The 15005-nt window shown below is 46.5% G+C and overlaps 1 protein-coding gene across 3 annotated transcripts in view; it reads left to right on the top strand.

Moving 5' to 3' along the window:
• Positions 1 to 8178: 8178 nt before the first annotated feature.
• PLEKHH1 (pleckstrin homology, MyTH4 and FERM domain containing H1) overlaps positions 8179 to 15005 on the top strand; it is a 47109-nt gene continuing 40282 nt past the window's right edge. For 2 of the 3 annotated variants that reach the window (XM_079126583.1, XM_079126585.1), the window contains exon 1: positions 8180 to 8468. The gene's annotated coding sequence lies outside the window, so the exon portion shown is untranslated. Of the gene's footprint in view, positions 8469 to 15005 lie in introns of all 3 variants that reach the window. The other variant, XM_079126584.1, reaches the window with a different exon arrangement.

Raw genomic sequence — 15005 nt, 5'->3', positions numbered from 1 at the left:
TCCTGGGGCACCTGGCTCACGATGACTGTGACCCCTCAACCAGCAAGGTGCCTGCAGGGCATGCAGGCATGTGTGAAGCAAACCTGAAACTCGGCTGCTAGAAGCATGGTCTGTAGAGTCAGGCAGGGCAGAGTCTGAGTCTCAGCTTGGCTTATTTGCTGCCTGAACATTGCTACATCACTAAACCCCTGAGAGCCTTGGTCTATTCATTTATATCATTTAAAAGGATAAAAATAGCTTCAGGTTCAGAGATTGTTAAAAATAAATATCAGTCCTTCTACCATGTTTTTCTTCTTTCTCTGTCTCTTTCATGTTTTTATTCTATTTCCTTCTACGATGTTTAACAGGTACCTAGAACTTAGTCTGCCCTCAGTAAATATTGGCTTTAAATGTTTTCCTTTTCAATGAGGAGATGAAAGAGATTTTACCTGTTCCCACAGTCCTGGAATTGCTGACTGTGTCCTAGGTATGTTTGCTGAAGTGTCTCTGTTTCCATCTGGCAATTCTCACACAGCCCGAGATGCGCTGCGCACCGGGTCGCACTCCTTTTTCCAGGTAGGGCACTAGTGAAGTGTCCGTCGGCTCTTTACCCACAGACTGAGAAAGCAGCCTTGAAGGGCCTGCTCTTGTTTTCCAACTGAACATACAGAGGCACAAGAACCTGCTGAGACCATCCGCCCTCAGATCACAAGAGGTAGCTGAGCAAGAACCTAACCAGCCCTCAGGGCCTCCTGGTCAAAGAGAACAGTTGTTCAGAGGAAGGGTGGACAAAGGGCATGAAGAGGGCCTCCAACATCCAGCTGCCCTGGACTGAGCCCCTATTCCTCCATGCCCTCCCTTTCCTACATCCTGGCCCACAATGGACACCCAACAAACACGTCGAAGTATGATAGCTGAGCCTTCGCTCACTGGACCTCGCACTGTCAGCCCAACCCTGAGATAAGCCAGTGGGGGTCGAGTGGACTAAAGACTGGGGATAGGTAGGGATGATTTTTCTTCCTTCCTTCTCCCTCTGCATCTCTCTCTCTCTCTCCCCCCGTGTGTGTGTGTGTGTGTGTGTGTGTGTGCGTGTGTGTGTGCGCGCGTGCGCACACTTGTGTTGTATTGGGGATTGAACCCAAAAGGGCTCTAACGCCAAGCTATACCCCCAGCCTTTTTTAAAAATTGAGACAGTGTCTAAGTTGTTGAGGCTGGCCTCAAACTTGTGATCCTCCTCCCTCAGCCTCCCAAGTTGCTGGAATTATAGGCATGTGATGCTGTGCCCAGCTACAAAGACTTTTCTTTCTCTTAGTTTAGGTCTGTCATCAGCTGAAGAAATAACAATAATGGCTATCATCTATCAAGTGCTTATTAAGTGCCAAAACTGAGCTAAGCCCCAGAGATGCAGTTTGAACTCTGGAAGTAGGACCCCAAGAGCCACACACTGTGACCTTAAAAACCCATGTGCCAGGTGCTGCCACATATGTGTCACAGAGAAGGAACCAAGGGCCACTGTCAGCTCCCTGACTGGGCGCATTCCCTTGGCTTTTTAGAGTCTCCCCACACGGGCCTCCCAGAAGAACTGGTAGGCTGCTGAAGAACCTTCCACTGACTTGGACCTACTCCCTACCCAGTCCTTCCCTGCCCCACTACATGCAAGCAGCCAGGATCTTAATCTCTGATAGAGAAATAAGACAGCTGGCTTCAAACCGTGATGTCGCAAGCTCTAGAACAATCTAGAGTTCCAGGTAGATGACTGGGTTGACCTGGAGCTCACGGCGCCAGCTCTGCCAGCTCCCAACACAGCTTCCTTTTCTCCCTCCCTCTCCTGTCTCCACCTCACTAAGCCACCTCTGTCTGCCTCTTGCTCTCTCTTGCCTGGGAAGCCCAGAGCTGCACTGCACAGATCATTCAGTATTGATATATGTTGTAATTACACAAGTTCTACCCTGTGTGCCCTTTTGGGGCTGTTGCTCTCCAAGAAGATGACTGAAGTGTCACAAAAAATATGATTATGGCATACCAGTCAATACAGATTCCCTACAGGTCCTAAGGGGTACAAATCAACCCTGCCCCAGGTCTGCTGATCTGAATGGCCAGGGAGGGGCCTGGAATGAATATATATATCTTTTTTTGGGGGGGAGGGAGGTACCAGGATTGAACCCAGGGGCACTTAACCACTGAGCCATATCCCCAGCCCTTTTTTTAATGTTCTATTTAGAGCAGGGTCTCACTGAGTTACTTAGAGCCTCACTAAGTTGCTGAAGCTGGCTTTGAACTCAGGATCTTCCGGCCTCAGCCTCCTGAGCTGCTGGGATTACAGGCATGAGCCACCACACCTGGCCAGAATCTATATTTTCAATCAGCACCCTCAGGGTTTCATGCCTACTTATTGGAGTCCTTCTTGACCAGGCAGGCCCTCTTTCTACCCCTCTCCTCTTTGTTAGCTTCCAATTCCATAATCTTTGGGCACCTCCTTTGTCTCTTCACACCTTTATACCTTCTAGATCCTGCCTCACTTAATAACCATTAATGCCTATAATCTACCAGGCACTGGAGCAGAGTCTTTATCTCTACCTTTCAACAACCTCCTATGGAAAGAATTCTGATTCTTGTTTTACAGAGGAAAATCCTCTGCCTCCTGGTTCTCTGCCTAGCTCTCTCTGGCTCCACAGCTGCACTGGACAGATCATTCACAGTGATACATGTGGTCACTGCACCAGTTCCACCCCATGTTCCCTACAGGAGGCCAGGATTCCAAGGCAGGCATGTTCATTCTAAAGCCTGTGCCTGGAACTCACTGGGTCATGTGCGCCTCATTTGCCTTCTTAGCACAATGCCAGAAATGTAGTAAGTGCTCAATAAATTTGTGTTTGTGAGTAACTGAATGAATGAATGGAAGAAGAACGAATGCTAAAAGTTAGGACACCTCCCACCCATCCTACACACACACATACACACACACACACACACACACACACACACACACAATTCCGCCTCTGGGCCATCTCTTTTCTTTCCTATCTTGCATATCCAAGCACTGCCTTCTTGGTCCCACTGGGATGGTAACCCTGAGTCTCTGATCCAACCCATGTGTTACCCTGGCCGCCCCCAGAGTTCCAGCAGTAAATAACCTGAGGACTTCTCTGTGGTCCAAGGGCTGCCAAGCCTTGCCCCGGGCTCCTGAGGAGAACAGGATTGGTCCCAGGGTTCCTGGGAGTCTGAGATCTCTCTCTCTCTTCCTCTCTTCTCCTTTCCCCACCCCTCCCCTTTCTTCTTCCAACAGAACCAGGACCTGAAAGGAGAAGGAAGGCTTCTTTGATTTGGGAGGGTTTTGGTGAAGCAGGAGGAGTCTTCATAGCCCAGAGCCCTGCTCAGAGGAAATAGGAGGGACCGGGAAGTGGAGTTTCATGGAATATCGTCAAGCATTTCACCAGTTCTCTTTGGAGTTATTCATGTCTTTCCAGCCACCTGCATGTCTATTTTAATCTTGCAAGAAAGGGTGCTCCTTGAGAGCAGATTTCAGGTCTTGACAATCTTTGTATTCCCCTGTCACCTAGGAGAGTATTCTGGTAAACATTAGACAAATATTTGTTTAAAGATGGAATAACAAAAGTTATCATTTATAGATCATCAGCTATATGCCAGACACCACATTATCTCATTTAATTCTTTCAACAATCCTAAGTAGCAAGAATTATTACTATCACCAGTTTCAAATTAGGTATTAACTAAGAACATTTAAGCAACTGCCTCAAGGTCACATCACAACATACATGACAAAGCTGGGACTTGAACTGAGGTCTGGTTAGTTCCCTGGTTCCCTTTCTTCCCTTCAGCGCTGTCTAGGAAACCAGACCAGACTAGGATGCTGCTATATTGACTTCGTAGGAATTTATTTATTTTTTAACATTCCAGCTTAAGCCTTCTGTGTGTGTGTATAAACCAATTCCTCCTCTAACCCCTAGAGTGGTGAGTTAGCATCTGAAGTGGCCTAATCAGAAATCTGCTCTCCAGAGCTTGGTTACATAAGCACTTCAAAGGCCATCATCTATACCCGAGGGCTTAACATGCTTGAGAGATACTAGAAATAATCTTTCACTGGTGCAATAAGTGGTTTTCACAATGTGGAGCTGGCCAGGGAGATTATCTGGGTCCTACTGCCCTGGCATGAATAAGGTTGAAGAATTGAACCAATATGAGTATATTTGGCAAAATCTGGCCTTCGACGTTTTAATACCCCACCTATAGGAGGTTAGGGGAGAGGAAACAAATGGCCTCCATCATCTTTCATTTCCTGTAGCTGCTAATGAAAGAAACTAGATCATCACCAAAGGGCCAAATTGGTTAGGACCAGTGGACAACCGATACCCCCTCAGGCCTTATCGCCTCTCACCCAGAGCAGGAAGGCATTCTTCCCACCTTTCTGCTCTCCATCCTTCAGGTCTCTTGTAATAAGCTAACATCCAGCAGAGATGAGCTTCGGGTGTGCTGCTGGATTCCATTTCTTCGTGAATCCTTTGAAGGCCCTGGGAGTCTTTCCAACACATTTCTGAGGTCTCCAGCCCTCACCCCAGCTGTACCTGTCATCCTCCATCTCCTACCACAGGATCGACCAAAGATGGTACTCAAGATGCCTTTTTCTTTATTTCGACTTTGCAAAATCCCTCTCTGTTGGGGTGACTCCCTCACAACTCTGACTGTACCTCCAACTCTTATACATTCTGTCCTCAAGGGTAGCTATGCTAGGACATAATTTTCTCATTTTACAAGACAAAGAAGGTAGGAAGCAAGGAGGTGGCTTTTCCCAGCTTATAGCCAGGGGCATCTATATAGTACCTGGACTGACTTCAAAGTCAGCTACATTAGTGAGTGAATGAATGAAAGGAGGAGAAGAAGGGATTAAGAGAGGAATATCAGAGTCAGTTGATGTTATTGTCTCGATACATAAAATGTGCCTTAACACAATGTCTAATAGCCAGGAACTGTGGTGCTCACCTGTAATCTCAGCAATTTGGGAGAATGAGACAGGAGGATCACAAGTTTGAGGACAGCCTTGGCAATTTAGTGAGACCCTGTCCTAAAATAAAGAAGGAAAATGCCTGGGGTAGTAATTCAGTGGTAGAGCAAGCACCCTTGGGTTTGATCTCCAGACCAAATAAATAATAAATTTAAAGACTCTTAATCCCAGGGTTAAGTTAGAAGTGGACTAGTTTAGAGGTTGACAGGGATGAATACCTGGGGTGTGTTGGTGTTGGGGGGCGCTGTACCTGAGGGTGCCCCAGACCTCTCTGGTGCCAGAATGGCTGCCTCTGCTGATTGGAGACCATGGGGGAGGTGGAGGAGACACCAGAAACCCAACCAGAGGACCTAGGCAGGACATTTCTGGGATGCCATTATCGGGTAGCCGGAGTCAGGCAGAGGGGCAACCTCAGCAAAGAAGGCTGGTGGGACAACACCCAGGATTAGATGGGAAACTCCATTCTGCCTTCGAGTAGTCCCTGCTGGCCTTGTTATGCCAGGGTTCAGGCTGTGGGGGCCGCTCTCCCTTTGGAGCAGAAGAGGAGACAAGCCCATTCTCCAGCAGACATCCATTCACTCTGGTGAGTACCAGAAAGGGACTAATAATGATAAATAGAAGTGCTACAAACCATCACTGTAGAGAACATTATTGGAACAATGGGGAAAATTTGAATATGGCCCATGTAGCATGTGATACTATTATATCAATATTAATTTTTCTGAATATAATATTAGGCGATCACCCCTGTTCCTAGGAGGTATATGCTGAAATAGTCAGAGGTAAAGGATTATGATATGCACAACTAACTCTCAAATAGTTCAGGGACATATATATAAAAAATATATTTTAAAAGATGGTAAATCTCAATGAGGGTATGTAAGTACTTAAATGTACCATTTTTGCAAAGTTTGAAATTTTCAAAATAAAAAGTAAGGAAAATGCCTAGAGTACTTCTTTCACATGCGTGAAATCTCAGGGACTCAGGAGTCCAAGACAGGAGGATCACAGTTTAGAGACTAGCCTTAATTTAGGGAGACCTTAAAGAACTTAGCAAGACCCTGTCTCAAAAAACAAAAAGGGCTGCGGATGTAGCTCAGAGGTAAAGCACCCCTGGATTCAATCCCCAGTATGAGGGGAAAAAAAACAAAACAACTGAAAAAAAAAAGATAAGGAAACTGAGTCCCAGAATAGCTAAGGAATTTGCCCAAGTTTACAGAGCTGAGATAAAAAGAGCCCAAAGCAAGGGGTGAGTCACATGGTGGGCTTCTGGCTTTCTTGAATCTTCCTATGTGCTAATACTGTTTACAATCCTTTGCATACACTAGTTCATCTAATGTTCCCTTTTTGAAAGTTTTGTGCTTTGTGATAAATCACTTCATTGGCACAGGTTGGAGGGAACAAATGGGCACTGGAACATGTTGATAGATGTTGTAAGTTGGTGCAGGTTTTTTTGAGGGCCATTTGGCAGCACCTATTGAGATTTAAAATTTACATTATGTTTAGAGCCGGTGATTTCACTTCTATGTGTTAAACCAAAAAGAATGTCATATATAGGAAAAAGGAAGTATGTACAAAGATGTTTGTCATAGCAATATATATAAAAGCCTACAGGTTGGAAACATCTTAAATATTCATCATTAGAAATTAGAAATATTAGGAAACCATTGAAAAAATCAAGGCTGCTCTAAGTGTGCTACCATGTCACCCTTAGAGTCAACAGATAATGTTGAGGGCAAAAAACAAGGGCAGCTTTTTCCTGAGAGTTAAAAGGTGAATGTGAATACATAAATGTTTTTATGTATTCACACATTTACATAAATGTGTGAATACACACACACATATGGAATACACACACATATATAAATACAAAATACTTAGGTACACGTAAAATACCTTGAAAGGATACACACAAAAAGTTAGTTGTGTTGGGAGGGGGTGATCTGGGTGACAAGGAACAGAAGAAAGACTTATTTTTTATTTTTAGCCTTCTGTATTATTTGAAATTTATACTATGTGCAAAGCTAACAAATGAATGAATTTCCCCTTCACAAAATCCACAGGACTTGCTTTTCTGCTTAGGCAACTTTTGAACTGTTGAAGGGGACAGCAGAGGCCAGTGTCCCACAAAATGAGGCATTGATCTGTCTCAATAAAGCCATTAGCAAGTTCAACCTTCTAAGTCCTGTTGGCCCAGTTTGACAACTTTCCTTGGTGTTTGGACTCTCAAAATTGTGCATCAGAATGGCCTGCGGTGCTTGTTCCTTGGACAATTCCCCAGTCCCACCCCCAGAGGTTCGGATTCAAATCTGGGGTGGGGCCAGGGACTTTTCACTAATGCAGGCACCCACCCACCCACTTGGAGAAACAGGTCCTGGTGGTGTTTTGCTTTTGTTCAGGGCTTGCTGAGATACTCTACGGGATTGGGGAAGAGAACGCTGGATTTTGTTTTTGTTTGTTTTGTTGGTACTGGGGATGGAACCCAAGGGCCGAGCATGCTAAGCATGTACTCTACCACCGAGGCACATCCCAAGCCAAGACAATTGTTTTAAAATGCGGATCTTTCCCTGCTTTCGTTCATTTGCATCTTCCTTACCCCATACCCAGCTGATCAAACATTAGTGTCCAGTCCCCTCTGGGTATGGACTCATACAGCTGAGGGACTGCAAATGCCTGAGGGGCCAGGGCTCGCTGATGAGTGTCTGCTTGCCTTTCTGGCTCGCCAGCCTTCTCCTTTAAAAATAAATAATACATACACACATGAGCGAGTAAGTTCCCCTCCGCGTTGTGGTGACTTACTTTCTGTCTCCTTCTCTAAACTACAAATCAGGAGGCAGATCGTTTGAAATTAGGGTTTCTGTTCCAAATATCCGGGCGTTACATTCTCACAGGTGGCCAAACGCTGGAACCTTCTTCGGGGGAGGGGAGGGTCTCGTCCCCCATCCTGCGAGAGTCCCACTCTACCTGGGGGCCGAGCAGACCCTTGCGGAAGCTAGCGTAGCGCCGCAGGGAGCTCGGGACCGCCGCCCCTCAGACCCCAGCACCCCCGGGACCCCGCACTCTCCCGCCGGCCGGGACGAGCCCAGCGGTGCGGAGAGGTGGGAGGCTGGAGCCTGCTGAGGTCATTTCCTGTGCCTCTCCGCGAGCTGCCTGCGGAGCCGAGCCCGGCGCCCGGCCTTTAAGGAGCGGGAGGGAGCGGGGGGCGGAGGGAGCCCGGCGGAGCGCTGAATGGGGCGCAGCCAGGCGCGGCCGGGCTTTGTGCCGCCAGCCCGCAGGCACCCTCCGGGCTCCGGGCTCCGGCCTCGCCCCGCCCCGCCCCGCCCCGCCCACCGCGACCCCTGCTGCCGGGGAGTGGAGACCCGGCGGCCGCTCGGGACTCCGGAGAGAGTGACGCAAGGTCAGCGGCGGCAGCGCGTCCGGGGCGCCCGTGTGCCGGGTGCGCGGCGCCGACGCCGCCGGTTCGCTGAAGGTGAGCGCTCGGTGCCCGCTGGTCGGCGGTGGGCTGGGGGTGTGCGGACCAGGGAGGGCGTTTGGCTGGGCAGAGGGGACCGGCTCCCTGCGACTGGGAGCGCGATTCCGGAGCAGGTGCCTCCCCACCTGGAAGCGAACTCCCTGCGGCGGGCAGCGCTGGGAGCCGCGGGTCAGGTGTGGGGAGCCGGAACCCGTGGGGAGCCGCGCCACGAGGCCAGGGCTAGCCCTCCGTGGGAGGACCGGATCGGTCCAGTAGCTCCCGGGAAGGGCCCTCCGGACGTACGTGCAGGCATCTACCCACCTTGTCGGTCGGTGCTCGACGCGCTTTCGTCCCTCAGACCCTCCCCCCCCCCCCCGCCCCACCTTATCTCACGCTATTTCTAGTGTGATTCTGGATGTTTCTCCTGGGGGTCCCTGTGGGTCAGGCTCGACTCCTGAGGACAGGTCAGCCAAGCAGAAAAGAAAAGAGGTTGGGCGCCCAGTTACATTAAGGGCCTTGAGTCCTAGGAGTAATCGTTCCCCAGGGATCTGGGGCCTTCACAGGGGTGGCAGGCAGTGAAGACCTTCAACTGGAAGTAAAATCCTCTCGCTGTTGGATTGCTCTCCACCAGGTATCTCTTCCATAAACTTCTACTACGAACTTTCCAACAGTCTTGGTTCCAGGAAAACGCTTGAAAGAGCATTGAAACACTTCTCTCAGTGAGACAGTCGCCAGGTCCATCGAATTCTTTGGACTCTTCTAGACACTATGTATGGCACTAACACTTTATAGATCATCTATTGCAGTGTTGTTGCATATTTATAAAGGAGAAAACTAGGACTCAGAAGTAAGTTTTGACTTGCCCAAGGTCATGTAGCTACAGTGGAAGAAGCAAGACTCAGACCTAACCTTCTAAATTACAAATATGGGCATTGGCTAACTATCCATTGCCCTCCCGTTAGGCTGCAGAGGGGACCTGCTCAGAGCTGGGTTATGGTGGGGTGCATCCTGTTGTCCCAAACACATTGAAACTAACATCTGACTGAAAAAAAAAAAAAAAAAAAAAGTGCCCAAAGTGTGTCCTTTCTGCCCTCTTTAGAAGTCACCTCTTCAGGAAGGAAGTGTGTCCCTCCAGTTAATGTTCTAGTCCCCCATGGTGCTTTCTTCTTTACTATTCTCCTTATCTCTAGGAGGCTGTGTACCTCTGTGCTCCATAGAGCTTGGAAAATGCTTTATTCATGTGGATGTTAAGGTGCTAGGATTCCTCACCCTTGTTTTGGGTGACTTCACAGAAGGCTGTACTGAGCCACCATCCTGTGTTCTCTGGGAAGCCCAGCTGCGCCATCTTGCCCTTTCAAAAGCTGGTTCAGGTTATACCTGTAATCCCAGCTACTCCTGAGGCAGAGGCAGGAAGATAGCAAATTCAAGACCAGCCTTAGCAACTGAACAAGACCCTGTCTCAAAATTTTAAAGTTGGTGTGGGATTGTAGCTCAGTGGTAGAGAACTCAGGGTTCAGGCTCCTGTACTAGTACTAGGGGAAAAAAAGAAAGAAAACAAGCTAGTTCAAAACTTATTGCTGGCTGAGGTATAATTAGGATGGCCTCAAGGGAGGGCACTTTGGACTGTCGGGCAATTTAAAATGCACATCACTTAACCCTACAATTCCATTTCTGGGACTGCCCTTTAAGATATACCCTGATGTATATGAAATGATGCATATTCATTGAATATTCATTGTAGCATTGCTTATTTTAGCAAAAGGTTGGAAACAACTCAAGTGACTATCAATAAAGGATCCTTAAATAAGATCATGTAATAGCTATCCAGTAGAATACATTAAAGCTGTTTTACAGTATGGAAGAAGAACGTGGCTGTGGCTTTGATGTACATTAATACAGGAAGAGCTCAGTTAGATTGGTAAGTACAGTGTGTGTAGCGTGACACCATTTGTGTGTGCAGCATGTATGTGAATGTTTGCGTATGTCCTGGATCTCTGAGAGAACACAAAATACCCCAACAGTGTTGTCTCTGGGGAGAACTATGGCTGAAGTATAGGGGTGGGAAGGAGCCTTATTTTGCAGCTTTTATCTTTTTGTTCAATCTTCAAAAATAAAGATAATTTTTTTTTTTTTTTTTTTTTTTTTTAAGCATGCCCTCCTCTCTGAGGTGGTGCTGGTAGTGAGTACATCTATGAGTCACATCTTATATGTTCAGGGCCCAGCTGGCTTGCCTTGCATTTGTGGATAGTAACAATAGCTGTCACTTACCGAGTGCTTACTAGAGACCAGGCTTTTGTGTCTTCTTTAATTCTTTTTTTAAAAATATTTTTGTAGTTGTAGATGGACTCATATCTTTATTTTTTTATGTGGTACTGAGGATTGAAACCCAGTGCCTTACACATTCGAGGCAAGTGCTCTACTTCTGAGCTACGGCCCCAGACCTCCTTTAATTCTTAAGGGAATCCTGCTATGATGTGATCTATGAAGTTGCCCCCCCCCCTCCCCGTGCTAAAGATGAAACCCAGGGCCTCACACATGTTAGGCAAGTGCTGTACCACTGAGCTTTACCCCCAACCCCAAAATTACACCCCCCCCCCCCATGGTGCTGGGGCTTGAACCCAAGGCCTCTTGCATGCTAGGCAAGCACTCTATCACTGAGCTACCCCCAGCTCTTTTTATTTTATTTTCAAGCAGATTCTCCGTAGTTACCCAGGCAAGCCTCAAACTTGGAATCCTCTTGCCTCAGCCTCCTGAGTGCTGGGATTACAGGTAGTGTGCACAGACACCAGCTTTGAAATTGCCATTTTTGAAGATAAGAAAAATGGTTAAATGTAAACAATTTCATGTGAGTCAACAATATTATCGCCTTCATTTAAAAATATTCTTGCCCTCAATTTCAAAGTGGAACTGAGGCTCATAGACAGTAAGTAAATGATTTAGGGTGACAGAATTTAATGCCTGAGCCAGCATTCAAACTCAGGCCTGTTTGGCACCAGTAGGGATCTTAAGAACTGTGCTCTATTTCTGTCCTGTTTTTGTTATTGAGAACTGAAAAGCTAGTTGTATTGGCCCTTTCTTAAGTTATTCAGATCCCCAAGTCCTGGGAAATGCTCACCTTCCTCTGTCCCCATCAAGGTTGTGTGTGTGGAGTGTGATGCGCACACCCAATAGAGGCAGGATGCGTGTTGTTGACTTTATCAGGTGACAGTGCTGAGATCAAAGGGGTTGATCTGTGTCTGCTCACACCCTCCCCCAGCTACATCCCAGAAGGAAGCACAAAGTTCTTCCTTTCCCAAGGTTGGGCAGGTGGTTAGCTTCATCTAGCACAGAACTTTGAGAAAATGATGATAGCCCATCCCTAGTCAGTGGAAATCACAAAAGGTTCTCACACTGGGAGTAAGCCATAGTAAGATGACATGAGAGAGCCCAGTACAAATTATACTCATACAGAAGTCTTTTTTGTTTGTTTGTTTGTTGGTACAAGGGATTGAATCCAGGGACACTTAACCACTGAGCCACATTCCCAGCTCATTTTTTTATTTTGAGACAAGATCTCACTAAGTTGCTTAGGGCCTCACTGAGTTGCTGAGGCTGGCCTTCAACTTATGATTCTCCTGCCTCAACCTTTTGAGCTTATGGGATGACAAGTGCATGCCACCACACGCGCTAGAAGCCCATTGTCTTCTGATGCGTCCTTAGAAGCAGTTTGCTGCCCTAGGCCTGCCGTGACCTCTGACCTCTTTCTTTTAGACTCCTGTGTTGATTGACTCTCTTTGAAGGAGATACCAGGGTATTCAGACTTGAGGTTTCCAAACCAGAAGATCTTTATTCTGTGTCCTCAACTTTTAAAAAGTTGGTTCTATTACTTTTAATCTCTTCATTTTGTCAGTTTCCAGTCAAATCCCAAACTTGCCAGAGAGATCCCAGGTGGAGTTTGTGTTTTCTCTGATATGGGCCTGAGGATACAGTCACTGCCCATGACTTTTTCCCACTACTTGCCCTATCCAAGAGGCCTGCCTCTGAGCTACATATCCCTACTGACTGCCGTGGCATTTTGATCCAGGACTGGAAGATTTGGGGGAGCTCCAAAGCAATAATCAAGAAAGACCATGGCATTGTTTGACTCACCTGCCAAGGTTTTTAGCATTCTGGGACCAGTAGAATCAAGGGAACTGGGTTTCTCAAGAGTGGCCATGAGTTCGTGATAATTGTTGCTGTGTGGGGAGCACACAGGGATTTATTGTACTACTACTACTACTTATGGATGTTGCAAATTTCCAACATAAAAATAGACAACAGCTGAGCTGGGTTTTGTTTCCAGCTCACCTCCCCTTTTTATTTCCCTGTCTGTTTTTCCCCCCTTGATGCTGGGGATCAAACCTGTGCTAGGCAAGCTTTTGGCCACTGAGCTATATCTCCCACCTGCCTATCTGTTTTTGCCATTAATGATGTGTTTGTAGGCAATCCTGGTAGCATGAGATGTCTGCTAACACTCCTGAGGCATCCCCATGGAAAGAGGACTGTTCTAGAGGTTGGGAGATCAAGATTCCTGGCCCAGCTCTACTACTCCTTAGCTCTGTGTCTCTAAGCCAGTCACATGTGATGAGTTGTCTAATCTCTTCGTTGTCAGTGTGTTTGCACTTGTCCTGTATCTCAGATATATGAGTGTATGCACTTGTTGCAATGCCTTGAAAAGTTAAGAATGGTTTCTGCAGAATTCATTTTGCTCATTCTTGCATTTCTTTATGAGATACAGATGCAAGGTGACAGTAGGTGAGGTTCAACTCGCTGGTATCTTCCCTGAACATCCCTTGTTTTATAACTGTTGTTGACCACCTGCCTCTGCCGTAAGAGCCTCCAGGCCTTGAGCTTGGCCCCAGGCACCTTACTCCAGATCTGTCTCCAAACCTCTTAGCTCCCCTCACATGCCGAGGCAAGCCTAGCATGAGTCTCAGCCTTCTCAGGAACTTGCCAGCGTCCCCAGAGCAATGAGAGATTAATCAGACCACTTGGTACTCCTGAACTGTGATGTCATGAAGGTGTTTGCTTAATTAGAGGAAGCGCTCCCTAAAGTCTACGTGTAATCTCAGACTTCAAGGGTATGTGGAGACCAATGATATTTTATTTCCAGAGTTCCCAGAGATTTTGGTAATTTGGGTTTTCCCTCTTTCCATGGAATCTGAGCAGCAGTTTTGACAGTCAACAAGAAGGATTTAAAATTAATCAGACTCTCAACTACACAGAAGTTTAAGCTCCCCAACCCTTGGTTTCACTTGGGTGTGTTGATTGGTTGTTCTCAGCCCTGGACTAATTGCAAGACTACCAGACCCTAGTCCTACATCTGCCACTTTTCTGTTGAGAGGAAGGAAAGCAAAATCCCCCTAAAGGACAAAGAAAATCAAACAAGAAGTCTCCCAGCCTTCCCTGGAGGCCCGCCAAGGCTGTTTTGTCTTCTCAGCTGTGATCTTAGCTCAGAGAAGGTCATGTTTTGTTTTTGTCTTTTGTCTTCCTGCCCCGTTCCAGTTGGTCCCAGTCTTTTGAGGTTGAGATTGCTGGGAGGTCACAATGTCCCATTGTTTGGGATGACAGTTCTAGGAGAGCAGGACTGATGTCATGTGGACAGTGTTCTGAGAAGCCGTCAACCACAAGAATCAGACATTAGGCCCTTTAGTGGTTTAATTGTTGAGTCTTCTCTCCAGGTCTACTGACCCTATTTTTTCAAAATATTTTTTTTAGTTGTAGATGGATATAATACATTTATATATATATATATATATATATATATATATATGTGGTACTGAGGATCGAGCCCAGTGCCTCATACCAGTGCCTCATACGTGCTAGGCTGCAAGCACTCTACCACTGAGATACAACCTCAGCCCCAACCCTATTTTTTTGAAGGTAAAGTGGGGACACATTACATGTTTATGCTTATGAAAATTGTGATGGCAGAATATTTGAGGCCAGGGTGCTCTGGAAAATCTGGGATATAGGTTCACCTTTGTGCTAAGGGTTCTGAAAGATCTTATAAATTATTTATATTATTCTTAACAATTTACTTCACTCTAAAATCAGAATTCTTTCCTCTTCCCACCCCTGCTGTGCTGGAGATTGAACCCAGGGCCTCATAAAGCTAGGTAAGCACCTTGCCAAGGAGCCACATCCCCGGTCTCTTTCCAATTTTTGGATGAGTTAAGAGCACAGTGGCTAAGAACAAGGACTTTAGAACCAGAATTCCCACCCCAGTATTTGTTAGCAGTGGAATTGTCGATTTTAGTTACTTAGCCTCCTTGTCCCTCAGTGTCTTCTCATAAATGATAGCTATTTGTAGTATATAATGGGAGAAAGATACTCATGAAAAGTCAGGTGTGAGAGGAGAAGTAGTATTGGTGATTGGTAAATCACCAAAGAAGCACATGTTGCTCAAGGTAATATTTGGCAATAGCATAGGAGGTGACTGGGTTTTCTGAGTCTGGGTTTTGTGAAGTCCTGTGGCTTCTGCAGAAGGGAAAGGGGATTTAAAAACACAATTCATTTTTATTATGGAAAATTCCA

Source organism: Sciurus vulgaris (genome assembly GCF_902686455.1).
Source record: "Sciurus vulgaris genome assembly, chromosome: 2".
Classification (NCBI taxonomy): domain Eukaryota; kingdom Metazoa; phylum Chordata; class Mammalia; order Rodentia; family Sciuridae; genus Sciurus; species Sciurus vulgaris.
This window is presented reverse-complemented; position numbering and strand designations above follow the sequence as displayed.